Source organism: Podarcis tiliguerta (genome assembly GCF_965153285.1).
Source record: "Podarcis tiliguerta genome assembly, chromosome: 13".
Lineage (NCBI taxonomy): Eukaryota > Metazoa > Chordata > Lepidosauria > Squamata > Lacertidae > Podarcis > Podarcis tiliguerta.
The window spans coordinates 17,491,776-17,505,529 of record NC_139546.1 but is presented as its reverse complement, the minus strand read 5'-3'; the positions used below and the strand labels follow the sequence as shown (position 1 = coordinate 17,505,529).

Here is a 13,754-nt window from a genome sequence, read left to right as displayed (position 1 = left end):
GCTCCCCAGCCCTGACCCCGGAATTGGGCCGGGTTGCTCTTGGCCGGGGGGGTCACCCCAGAGAGGTCGCAAGGTGAGCCCTCCCTTCCCCCACCCCGGGCCTAGTAGGTGCTGCTGGCAAGACAGGGCTTCTTTCTAGGGGCTGCTGGGGAGGCGAGACCAACCCGGGTCCGTAGTAGCAGAAACTGGGGGGGGGGGGGAGGAAGGCACTGGGGGCAGTTATGGGTTAGTGGCGGTGAGTTATGGGTTCCCTGAGGGAGCAGCGGAGCCTAGTGGGAGTAGCTGTGTGGGCTGGGGGTGCCTGGGTGCCTTCTTCTGAAAGGACCAAAGGCCCAGGGTCCCGATCCAACCTGAGGTGCAGGTTTGTTTGTTTTTTAATTTTTTAATTTTAATTTTTAATTTTTAATTTCCCCAGAGTTGGCAGCCTGACCCCTCCGGAGGAGCCCAATGAGACTTGCTGGTGGAACAGGTATGTAATAGCTGATGGAAGGTGGTCTCTATGGGGGCTCAGGTGGGATGCCAAGGTTTACGGACGCCCGTCTGTGTACAGCTGGCCATCGCTTCCTGAGGGCATCCACTACATAGGGTACTATTTATAGACAAGCCTGTGCAGATACCGAGGCTGGGGTTTGATCAATGATCTGTTGGCACGATGGAGATTGGAGGGGGGGGCGTGGGGGGACTTTGGGGATGAAATGGCAAGCAGGCGGTAGCCGTCCCCTCCAGCAGGCATCGATTTATGCCTCTGCTGCTTTTGCTTGGCTTGCTACTGTAATGAGATGGTGGGGGCAGAGATAATTGCTTGCTTCCAAAACCTAAATGGCAAATAGGATTTTTCTTATGCCATTTTGTACATACACACACACACACTCCCAAGTCGTTCCACCACATGAGAAACAGTGTCTGTCATGTTCAACTTTCTAGAAGGTAAGGAGGTCAGTGGCCCTGGATCCTCTGAGGTCACGTGAAGCAGCTGTATGTGTTTTTTCATATTGTGATTTTATGCTGTAACCGCCCTAAGACCTACAAGTATAGGGTGGAGTAAAAAATATAATAAATAATAATAATAATAATAATAACAACAATCTCTTAAGTAGGTCTGGGGATGGGCAGTGCCTGGAAGTGAGACCTCTGAGAAACTTATGTTAGCCAATCCTTTCCTCTGTCAAAAATAACGTGAAGGCCAGTAGAAACTTTTTTTGTGTGTGGGGGGGTGGATGTCTTTGTTTCCCTTCCTCACATGGCTCCTCTCGTACACACACCCCTCCTCCAATGTTGTAATCATTTTAATTTTAGCATACATGCTTTCTTTCGTGGGTGGAAAAGCAATTTCGGGAGGCCAAAGTGTCTTCAAAGGATCACACCCTTTTATTCCATGTCGGATCATGCAGCCTCACATGTAACTAGCTGACAAATATGTTTACTAGCTCACCTGATTTTATAGTCCCCCTCTGCTAGTTAGTTGTGGCAATACTGTTGGGCTATAGGGGAGGCAGGGGAAAAAGAAAACCCCCCTCCCTCTTTTTAAAGTTTGCAAATGTTTCCTTCTCCTGCCACTTGGAAGAAATTAAAGGGCCAACCTTTTCTTTTAAGAAGAGAAAAATGAAAATCTGCCGCAAGAGCCTGCAAATTTAAACCAGAAGGTTGATGCTTAATCATTTTCCCACAGGTCATTTTCATGATTAAAATCAGCCTCCCAACATTACTTTTCCACTGGTTGACTTTTTGTTCTTAATTATGGTAAATTGGCCTGCCTGTCTGCTATGTTTGGTGTTCGTTTGGTGCTTGCTTGTGTTAAGCAAAGTCTTGTTTAACTGAGTGAGACATTTCCATGGGCTGTAGTGGCAGGCAGTGAAATACCTAATTTTAAAAGGCACTTCCTGAAAGCACATTTTTGTGGCTCACACCTTTTCCCTAAACCTATAAGTAGAAAGTCTTAAGTAAGGAAACCAGCAAATGTGCACCTCATGCATATGAAATAGAGAGAGACTGAGCAATGGCTTGGCGCCTAAACAACAGCACTAGCCATGCCAGTTTTGGTGGACAGCTGTCACTCAATAGAACCCAGAATATCAGGCACGTAGGTGTGTGTGTGTGTGTGTGTGTGTGTGTGTGGAGTCTACTGGATCAAGTAGGTCAAAAGGAATACATATCCTAGGTGCCACCTAGATAGCATTCTGAAATGGGCCTCAGAAATCATGCAACCCAGAGAGTTATTAAAATAATGTTGCTTTTCAGGCTATTTTCTAATTCTGCTTCAGGCAATAGATTAAAAAGAGAGATATTTGCTTCCTGGAAGGCTCAGTGGGGGCAGAAGACCTAGGCTAAACTATATCCATATAATTAATGGATAAAGTCTGTTGTGTTGGTGTTCTTGAGCAGCTACCATTCCAGTTTAATTGTTTGTTGTAAAAAGATAAGACTCTCTTGGATGGATGGATGTCATTCAGGAATGAAGCGAATCTATCTGAGAGGTGTTGGTGGTTAGAAAGCAGGCAGCGCTTCTTTCTTTCTTTCTGTGATGGCATTAGAGGAGGCCTGCTGCTTCCTGCATCTCTGCCTAAAGGAGGAGCGAGGAACCTCAGACCTCTCTGGCCAACAGGACTCCCTGTGCCTCCCTCTCTCTAGGTCACATTTCTCACTGGTCCTGCTGTGCATCTTATTCAAGTGCTTCTGCCTGTCTGGGACCTGTTCTTGACCTGAGATAATGCCTCTTCCTTGCTTGGGCGGGGGGCAGAAGGATTTGTGTGTATGTAGAGTCGGTGAGGGACGCGGGTGGCGCTGTGGGTTAAACCACAGAGCCTAGGACTTGCCGGTCAGAAGGTCAGCGGTTCGAATCCCTGCAATGGGTTGAGCTCCTGTTGCTCGGTCCCTGCTCCTGCCAACCTAGCAGTTCGGAAGCACATCAAAGTGCAAGTAGATAAATAGGTACCCCTCTGGCGGGAAGGTAAACAGCGTTTCCGTGCACTGCTCTGGTTCGCCAGAAGCGGCTTAGTCATGCTGGCCATATGACCCGGAAGCTGTACACTGGCTCCCTCAGCCAATAGAGAGAGATGAGCGCCGCAACCCCAGAGTCGGCCTCGACTGGACCTAATGGTCAGGGGTCCCTTTACCTTTAGAGTCGGTGATGCTGAAAACCTCTGACTGTGTGTGGCTGGAGGACTGTAGCCTGCTTCGACAGAGGTAAGAGTTCCGTCCATTACCCCACTTTCTTTTGTCTCTGGCCCTGCCCACCAGTGGCATGTGGCTCTCTGAACAGGGTCCCCATCCCTGGTTTGATATCCTCCAGGGGGGTTCCTCATCTTCCTTTCTCCTCTCCCTCTCTCCTTCTTCTGCAAACCGTTAGGGGCTGGATGTGAAGCTGTGCTCCTCTTGGGGCCCAGTGATGTTTGTGCATGTAAACTCTGGGTCCTAATTTGTTTCTACAGTGGTACCTCGGGTTACAGATGCTTCAGGTTACAGACGCTTCAGGTTACAGACTCCGCTAACCCAGAAATAGTACCTCGGTTTAAGAACTTTGTTTCAGGATGAGAACAGAAATTGTGCAGTGGCGGCAGTGGGAGGCCCCATTAGCTAAAGTGGCACCTCAGGTTAAGAACAATTTCAGGTTAATAACGGTCCTCCAGAACGAATTAAGTTCTTAACCCGAGGTACCTCTGTACTTACATTGAGTATTACTGGCACGGGGGCACCATGTTTCTCTAGCTCCCAAGCATAGTGTTGGCTTAGATGCAGCTTGCAAAGGCCATCCTCCTCCCTCCTCCCCAAGGTGGCTGTGTATGATTTGAGGTCGTTGAGTTGCACACCCCAGTTTCTTATATGTAATTGTCATCTTTACGCATTTTTTAAAAAAGTGGTTTGATTAGAGACTGTCTGGACAGCTCAGTTGGTTAGAGCATGGTGCTCATAATGCCAAGGTTGCAGGTTCAATCCCCGTATGCATATTCCTGAATTGCAGGGGGTTGGACTAGATGGTCCTCAGGGTCCCTTCCACCTCTCCAATTCTATGATTCTGTGATGTGCAAGAAAAACAGACTTGATTAGGGACAATTGTTGCATACAGTAAGCCTGCAAATTACATGGGGGTTATGTTCTGTGGATTGCACCTAAAGCCACAATCGCATATAGTCAAAACCCATTGAATCCAATGGCGGGGGGAGCTGGGCAGGGATTGCCAGTGTCATTTTCCCCAGAACTCTAGCCCCTTTTAATTTAATTTAATTTAATTTAATTTAATTTAATTTAATTATTTATTTTGCCATGCGCATAAAGCTGAATGTGCACATGTAAAATGTGTGTAACTTGGGGCTTGGTGTAGTTTTAACGGGGAGAGTCCCCAGCCTCATGTAGGGAAGGCCAAAGCTTATTCTATTTTATTGTTTGTTTATTTTAATTTCTCTCCTTTTAAAGCGGTGTACAAATAGGTACAGGAGGGATACACAAGCGATGCTGCATACAGTGAGTTAAAAGATAATCAGGAAAACTGAACTTGAAATGCCTTCTTCTCTTTTAAAAAACAACAAACAAACCACCAAGCTGTTAGTACCTTTGAAAAGCTAAGCAGGGTCTGGTATGGTTTCAAATTGGATGGGAGACCATGTGTTGAGATTCCTGCATTGCAGGGATTAGACTAGAGAACTCTCGTGGTCATAAGATAGTGCCCTGTGGAACACTTTAGCACAAGGATCGTGAGGCCAAAACCCAATTTCCCAGTGTTATTCTCAGGTTGGAGAAGAAGAATAAGAGTTTGGATTTGATATCCCGCTTTATCACTACCCTAAGGAGTCTCACAGGGATGCGGGTGGCGATGTGGGTTAAACCACAGAGCCTAGGTCTTGCTGATCAGAAGGTCAGCGGTTCGGATCCCCGCGATGGGGTGAGCTCCCATTGCTCAGTCCCTGCTCCTGCCAACCTAGCAGTTCGAAAGCACGTCAAAGTGCAAGTAGATAAATAGGTACTGCTCTGGTGGGAAGGTAAACGGCGTTTCCGTGCGCTGCTCTGGTTCGCCAGAAGTGGCTTAGTCATGCTGGCCACATGACCCAGAAGCTGTATGCCAGCTCCCTCGGCCAATAAAGCGAGATGAGTCTCTTTACCTTTAAGGAGTCTCAAAGCGGCTAACAATCTCTTTTCCCTTCCTCCCCCACAACAAACACTCTGTGAGGTGAGTGAGGCTGAGAGACTTCAAAGAAGTCTGACTAGCCCAAGGTCACCTAGCAGCTGCATGTGGAGGAGTGGGGAAGCACACCCGGTTCACCAGATTACCAGAGTCCACTGCTCTTAACCACTACACCACACTGGAGGGGAACCACTGTAAAACTGTGCCCCAAATAGTCATCCCTCAGAGCTGGCCTTTTGGGGTGCAGTGGCATATATTTATACAAATAATTATATATCCCCATATCATAGACATATGCCACAGAAGTTTAAAACAAGCCATACAGTAACATCATATTTAAAACCAATTAAGAACGGAAGAATTCAAAGCAAACACCAGTAGACCATTAATTGCCTGGGTACGTCTGGAATGCAGAGCAGAAATGTTTTCAGCATGCTTTATAAGCTGGTACAGAAGGTGCCCATTGAACCTCTTTTGGAGGGATGTTCCAAGAGGTAAACATCTGGCTCTTGTTATTTAGTTCCCTGTAGGCTCCCATGGCAAGAATTGGGAAGTCTTCACTATATTGCCAGGCTGATTACAAACCAGTACAACCAGTTTTGAAGTGGGAGGGAGTTTGAGCGGAAGAGTCAGCCAGCACATTTCTTAGAGGAGGCTGCAAGGAGCAGATTGCATCTGTGCTGAGGCGATCCAGCGCTGTACGCAGGTAGGATTGGGTCCTGGAGCAAAGAACACACAGGAAATTGGATCAGGGAATGGGTGGTTGTGTGGAGCGAGGATTTAGGGCAGCCTCAGAAGATACAGTGGAATTTCCTTGGCGGTTCTTCCACAACTCAGTTGTATGGGAGAAGGAACAAGAGGGAGGGTGTGAAGACTGGGGCAAACAGGGCTGCGATTCCAGATCTAGTGGAGGAGAGGGGCTGGATTTTCTGGAATGGTGGAAACAGACTAGGAGGTGGATTCTGTAAAGCTTCCATTGTTCCTGACCATTCGTTGGGCTGGACATGATGGAAGTTGCAGCCCAGCAATATTTGGGAGGGACTGAAGTCTTCTAGGTTCCGTAAAAATATGTTTTGATGTGCTCCATGTTTTGGTGGAAAACGGGGTTGTGTGTGTCGTTGGTGTTTTGGTTTGTGTGGATATGGGGAAAAGTGGTGTCTTGCCAACACTTTGGGTGGGGTTGTAGAGTCTAGCAAAGAGCCGACTGCCAGGATTCCCGGGTCCCACATTTCAGAACCTGTATCCCAGTTTGTCTCTTCCCTGTCACTGCCTTGGGTTTCCGCCCTACCATGCTTTCTCTTGGAAAGTGTGCTTGTGTCCGTTTGTTTGTTCATTTGTGAGTGGGAGGCTGATTGGTGGATGCCTCAAAGGAAGCACACGTCCTGATTTAAACTCATTCCAGAGTGTCTGTCTCACCGGGTGGGACTCAGAGAAAAAAACTGAACGACGTTACTGTTCCATAGCAGTGGAGAGGGCTGGAAAACACAAGAGCCTCAGGTTAGCCCTCAGCCTAATGACTTGCTCTAACTATGAAGCGTGATTTACTTCCCAAAGAATTAGAGTAAAACCACACATTACATTAACTACACTGTTTGCCCTTGAGTGCAGTAGTTTCCTTTCAAAATGTCCAGCGTGGATCAGGATCTTGGTGTGTCTTTGTGGGGGGGGGGGGCTTTAAACTTCTGCCCTCTGCTGTGGTCCCACATCTGAAGGGGAGCCCCACGCCTTCTCTTTGCAAGGGGAAACAAACTGCCATTCGGTCTAGTGCCTATGCTGGGTTGCCATATGCCCTGTTTTTCCAGGACACGTCCTCTTGGCAAGGGGAAACAAACTGCCATTCGGTCTAGTGCCTATGCTGGGTTGTCATATGCCCTGTTTTTCCAGGACACGTTCTCTTACCCATGACACGTCATGGGTAGAGTCGTCGCAGCGATCCGTAGCAGAAGTCGGCAAGCGTGTCCTCTTTTTTGCTCTTCAAAATAAGGCAGCCCTAGCACTGGGAGCATCCCCCCCCCCAGGCAAACAGCAGAAAATGTTCACAAAAACGGGCAGTTTTGCAAGAATTCAGGGTAGAATAAGCAAATGAGCCTCAATTTGTTGCTGCTGTTATGGCAAACTTGACGCAAGTAATTAAGTTTGCAGAAATTGGGTTGTTTTGCTTACTAAGAAGACAGCTATTCCCAGATTGCATTTGAAATTATAGGTTTAAGTTACTTTATGGGGTTGCAGATTATATATACTGCGCTGCTCAGTGGACCAACAGGTTGGGTTAGGTAGGCTGGGTTCGTGGGGTCCTTTGAAACTCTTCTTCTACCTAGGTGATGAGATAGTCTGGGCCCCCAGGCAAAACGGCAAGCGCAAGCAGCACGTTCCTGTTGTGGCTTGACATTTCACCTATATAGCTATGCTCCTCCTTTGCTATAACATCTTGTTTCAGCATTGCATATTTTGAGGCTTGACCCCGCAGGGGAAAGGAGCGAGCTAGCTGTGTGCTAGACGGAAGCAAAGTGCTTAAATCAGGAGAACGAGTGTGGCGGCTGTAACTCAACCTGGATCCTCGCAGCCGGTGTGATGTTTTGATTCATTGATCTACAGCTTTTTGGGAAAGTGTTGACAGCCTCTGTGTTTCTCTTTGACCGGGCAACTCTTCCTGAATTTGCAGCTGCTTTAACCCAAGAAAAGGGCCCCTTGGGATTGGGAAAGATGCAATTACCTCCCCCCACCCCCGGAGAAAACAGAAACAGGCTGGCTTCTTTGCTCTCTCCAAAATGCAAAGCAGAATTGGAAAATCTGTTAGTAAGGGAGCAATTGTGTTTATGTGGTTTTTCCTCTGCTTGCCAAATTGCATTTGAGATGCTTTGCTGCAATGCAATAAAACCCATTTAGAGGCAACTGCTGAGATGAAGCCCTTGCCACCATCTTCCCCCCCCTCTCCCCAAGCTAGCTACTGTATTTTTCGCTCCATAAGATGCACCAGACCACAAGACGCACCTAGTTTTTGGAGGAGGAAAACAAGAAAAAAAATATTCTGAATCTCAGAAGCCAGAACAGCAAGAGGGATCGCTGCGCAGTGAAAGCAGCAATCCCTCTTGCTGTTCTGGTTTCTGGGATAGCTGCGCAGCCTGCATTCGCGCCATAAGACGCACACACATTTCCCCTTACTTTTTAGGAGGGAAAAAGTGAATCTTATAGAGCAAAAAATATGGTAATTCAGTATGGTGCATTGGCACACGGTGCTTGGGATTGATCAGCACTAGCTGTCTGTGGACAGCACCCCCTACAAAACATGCAACTTCCGTCTTCTGTGGACAGGCCAAACGAGTCACGTTGTGCTGATGGAACAAAGCTCCAAGCAAGTGCTGACTGGAGAGACGGAGGACTGGAGGGATCTAGAACACTCAGGGCCTAACTGCATGCTATATTAATTGTGTGGTTCTTAGTCACACCAAAATTCTTTAAAATGCAATGTTGTAAAAGAACAACTTCAATAAAAATTAATAATAATAATAATAATACAGTGGTACCTCGGGTTAAGAATTTAATTCGCTTTGGAGGTCCGTTCTTAACCTGAAGCTCTTCTTAACCTGAGGTACCACTTTAGCTAATGGGGCCTCCCGTTGCGCCGCTGCTGCACGATTTCTGTTCTCATCCTGAAGCAAAATTCTTAACCTGAGGTATTATTTCTGGGTTAGCGGAGTCTGTAACCTGAAGCATCTGTAACCCGAGGTACCACTGTAAATGCAATGTTAGGCACCCAGTGGGGGGAGGGGAAGGGGGGAGGGAGGGAGTAATTTTCACCTGGGCTGAAGCACACAGAGAGAGGGGATTTAACTCTTGTATGATTAGCCACAATCCCAAAGGGATTTAGCCCCCATCCCTGCGCCCTAAGCTGGAATTAACAATAGGGAAAGGGAAAGCTACCTTTGAAGGTGACCCAGAAAGTGCAATTAATCCACAATGCGGCAGCTAGACTGGTGACTGGAAGTGGCCGCCGGGACCGTATAACACCAATCCTGAGAGATCTGCATTGGCTCCCAGTATGTTTCTGAGCACAATTCAAAGTGTTGCTGACCTTTAAGGCCCTAAACGGCCTCGGTCCTGTATACCTGAAGGAGCGTCTCCATCCCCACCTTTCAGCCCGGACACTGAGATCTAGCTCCAAGGGCCTTCTGGCGGTTCCCTCATTGCGAGAAGTGAGGTTACAGGGAACCAAACAGAGGGCCTTCTCAGTAGTGGCGCCCACTCTGTGGAACGCCCTCCCATCAGATGTCAAGGAAATAAGCAGCTATCCTATTTTTAAAAGACATCTGAAGGCAGTGCTGTATTGTTTTTAACACTCGATTGGGAGCCCAGAGTGGCTGGGGAAACTCAGCCAGATGGGTGGGGTATAAATAATAAATTATTATTATTATAAAGCCTTCATTGGTGCCATTGCAGCACAGGTGTTTGGGGACAGAATTTTTTATTTTGGGATCACAGCTGGGGAGGGTAAGGTTCAGTTTCCCATCCATGTTCATTGCAGTCCCTGTGGAAATTGCCCTCAACGCCTAGAGGAGTTGTTACTATTTTTTAAAAAAATCACTGACCTGGTTGCAAAAGATGCACAATCAACAGAGCAAGTATTTGGGTTGCAGGCGCAACGACATGCTTTTTTAAACAAATAGGATTGCAAGGAAAAGGATAACTCTGAAATGTGCGGTTTATCAGATTTCTCATTCGACTGAAAACTTGTTAACTGGCCACTGCCTCTAACCCACAGGCAGTTTCTTAAGTATCTATACAATTTGCCATATTCCCTTTGGCTGTCCCTGCCTAAAGAAATTTCCCTCAGGCAGTGGCTGCCCTGGTTCTGTCACCCATAACTATACTTTGCTGGGGGGGGGGGCATGCCTGGCCAGTAATTACCAGGGTGTTCTTCCTATTGCAATGGCTTTATTATGAAGTCTTGCTGTGCATAAATAGATCTGTTTGTGTCTTGTGGAAAACAGTTCTTCTGTGCTGAAATTATCTCCATATAGGGGAGGAAAAAATGGCATTTGTAGAAGCCTGTTGTTACATATGTACAGGTAGCCTGCAGTGGCAGACCCACATGTTAGAGGCCCTGAAGCTTGGACTGTTATGGGGAGTCCTTCACAACCAGCAACGTGGTCTGAATAACCACTGCTTCAATGGGCGTATTCCACAAGAGATTGCCACATTTTTCATATATATTAAAATAATTAACTACCACATCTCAGATTTTGATTAAAACCACTGGATTGGATTATCTCACACATCAAAGTCACTAGTGTGAATTGAAATTCCCTATGCCTCATAGTTTCTGAGTTTTGGGGAGGTGAAAAGTAAGAAAAATTATATATATGTGCATGATGTGCTTTTTAAAGCAATATGGACTGTAGTTGCTTCTGGGGCCCTTCTGGAGCCTTGAAGCTTAAGCATTACCATACTTTTCTGTGTATAGGATGAGGTTTTTTTAAATTAAACAATGAGGTAAAAAATCAGGGGTCATCTTATACATGGATAGTGCCCAGGGGGGACGTGTGATTGGTTGCTGTCACGACCTGGAGATTGTCAGCGGCTATTGGGTGTGTTACTAGTTGCTGTGGCAAGGGCTGGTGTTGATTGGCTGTTTCTGCATCAATTGGGCGGGCGATTGGCAGCATCTGCTGGCAAAGGGACTGACAATAAGCAGGTATTACGACGCGTGCAAGTGGCAGCGCAGGTCATGAGGGTGAGCGATTTTTGGCAATCCCCCCTTTAAAAAGCTCAAAAAATATGGGCAATCTCCCCCCGTTTTCTTAATTTAGAGTGTCCCAAAATAGGAGGCATCTTATACATGGGGGCGTGTTATAGAGTGGTACCTCGGGTTACATACGCTTCAGGTTACATACGCTTCAGGTTAAAGACTCCGCTAACCCAGAAATATTACCTCAGGTTAAGAACTTTGCTTCAGGATAAGAACAGAAATCATGCTCCGGCGGCGTGGCGGCAGCAGGAAGCCCCATTAGCTAAAGTGGTGCTTCAGGGTAAGAACAGTTTCAGGTTAAGAATAGACCTCTGGAACAAATTAAGTACTTAACCCGAGGTACCACTGTACATGGAAAAATATGGTAATTTCAAAGTAGATCTGCACCTAGTAGTATGTTAACAGACCTGACTCTGCATATGAAATGGGTCCTGCACGAGCAAAGCTTCTTCAAACCTTTATTTTAAGTCTCTCTTAATGCAAAATTTATTTTTCAAAGGTATTATGCGAAGAGCAAAAAATTAAAAATTAAAAAAAAGAGAGCACCCACTTTTGGATGGTGGCTAGTTTCTGTTTGGGGAATGACATTCTTTGTCTTTGTGAGGTAGCTGCTGAGCTTGGTGGACTTTGAACGGAGCAGAGGTTCATAGAGTTTGAGAGTGCGATACTCAGGGTGGATTTGCCACAGGGCAGATAAGTGTTTGTGCATGAGCCCTGCTGTGAATCATAGTGCTGAACACCCCCAAAATCCAAATGTTAAAGGGAGAAAGTCCTCAATGGAGAAGCAAGATTTGCATGGGAGACCGATCTATCAGCAGGGCAGGGCCATATAGCTCAGTGGCAGAGCAGTTGCCCTGCATGCAGAAGGTCGCAGGTGACATCTGAATGTTTAGTCGGTAGAGCACGAGACTCTTAATCTCAGGGTTGTGGGTTTGAGCCCCACGTTGAGCAAAAAAATTCCTTCATTGCAGGGGGTTGGACTGGATGACCCTCAGGGTCTCTTCCAACTCTGCAGTCGTATGATTCTGAGTGGGGTGTGTGTGCATGATTCTGAACTGCATTTCCACCTTCCCTATATCCAAATGAATATGTACTCCAGTCCATTGCCTCCCGAGGAAGAGATTAGCTACCGCCGTTCTTGCCTCGGAAAATGCTGATATTATTTTCTTCCCTGTGTTCTTGCTCTAGCTCAGAAGTCCTGTGCTCACATTTTCCCACTGTCTCTCTAAGGAAACCAGGGATTCTTCCCTCTCCAAATTAATTATCACATCACAACTCCCATCTCACTTAACATTAATCTCCCAACTCTCCCAGAGGTTTCAAGGGTTAATGTAGATTATGACAAGATATCACAGTATTGCCAAATTCTGTGGGTTGGGCCTAGACTAACAGCACAATTCCAGGCACTTCTACAGTGGTACATACGCTTCAGGTTACATACGCTTCAGGTTACAGACTCTGCTAACCCAGAAATAGTGCTTCAGGTTAAGAACTTTGCTTCAGGGTGAGAACAGAAATCATGCTCTGGCGGTGCGGCAGCAGCGGGAGGCCCCATTAGCTAAAATGGTGCTTCAGGTTAAGAACAGTTTCAGGTTAAGAACGGACCTCTGGAATGAATTAAGTACTTAACCTGAGGTACCACTGTACTTAGATTTAAATTCCCATCGAAATCAATGAGGCTTATTCCAGGCAAGAGTGCCTACAGGATCTCAACCTTAGTTGCACATAGGTCCCATAGGAGTTAATGGGATCACTTAGTAATGATTTGCAGTTCAAGCCTACCCAAGTCCACTCGGAATTAAGTGCTGTTAAACTCAATGCAATTTACTCCCAGGCAAGTGGGGTTAGGATTGCAGACTTGCTTCTCCACTGAGAGCAATGGGCCATTAACTAAGGTGTCAAGGAGCTGTCAAGGAGCCAGGTCATCTGCTAGGCAGGCACACACATGGAAGGTGGAATGCAGTTAGCTTTTTATTGGCAGAGAAACAACAATTCAGCAATGCTCCTGGTTAGCCTTGACTCAACAAAGGTGTTGCTGAAACTAAGCTGTAGGCATGACCTTTCCCCTCTAGCCTCTCACTCTGGATCCCTCCCAAGCAGAAAAAAGGCTCTTCTGGGCATGTCAGGCGCATTGTAAAGGACCGGGCCATTCTGGAATGGGGAGTCAGGGGGAGGAGAATAAGGAGGAGAATAAGGGTTCCCACGAGGCTAGACACAGTGATAACAGCAAGAACCTTTATTGAGCTACAGTGATACCTCGGGTTAAGTACTTAATTCGTTCCGGAGGTCCATACTTAACCTGAAACTGTACTTAACCTGAAGCACCACTTTAGCTAATGGGGCCTCCCGCTGCCGCCACGCCGCCGGAGCACGATTTCTGTTCTTATCCTGAAGCAAAGTTCTTAACCTGAGGTACTATTTCAGGGTTAGCGGAGTCTGTAACCTGAAGCGTCTGTAACCTGAGGTACCGTTGTGCATAAGTGGGGAAAGAGGCAAAGCAACTGCTTAGATACATTTCTGAAAGCCTGGGCCACTCTCGCTCCCAACGTGATTGGCTGTCTAAACTTCCAAACTGCGAATCACGACTCAAGAGTCCAAGGGCCAATGGCCAAGGCCCAAATCCTGAAATGTTCTGTGATTGGACAGCATGTATTGAATCAGAACACAGGAGCTCAGAATCCTTAGTCCAGACTCAAGCTCAGGCAAACGCAGATGAATACATAACAGGGACTGTTTGCGCTCACGCAGCCAGTGTGGTGTAGTGGTTAAGAGCAGTAGATTCGTAATCTGGGGAACCGGGTTCGCGTCTCCACTCCTCCACATGCAGCTGCTGGGTGACCTTGGGCTAGTCACACTTCTCTGAAGTCTCTCAGCTCCATTCACCTCACAGAG

At 46.8% G+C, this 13,754-nt stretch overlaps 1 protein-coding gene across 5 annotated transcripts in view; it reads left to right on the top strand.

The window, feature by feature from the left end:
- Positions 1 to 42: 42 nt before the first annotated feature.
- CPT1C (carnitine palmitoyltransferase 1C) overlaps positions 43 to 13,754 on the top strand; it is a 51,634-nt gene continuing 37,922 nt past the window's right edge. For 2 of the 5 annotated variants that reach the window (XM_083408158.1, XM_083408153.1), the window contains exon 1: positions 5,667 to 5,822. The gene's annotated coding sequence lies outside the window, so the exon portion shown is untranslated. Of the gene's footprint in view, positions 74 to 415; positions 470 to 5,593; positions 5,611 to 5,666; positions 5,823 to 6,516; positions 6,614 to 13,754 lie in introns of those variants that run through there. The other 3 variants (XM_083408155.1, XM_083408157.1, XM_083408156.1) reach the window with 3 other exon arrangements.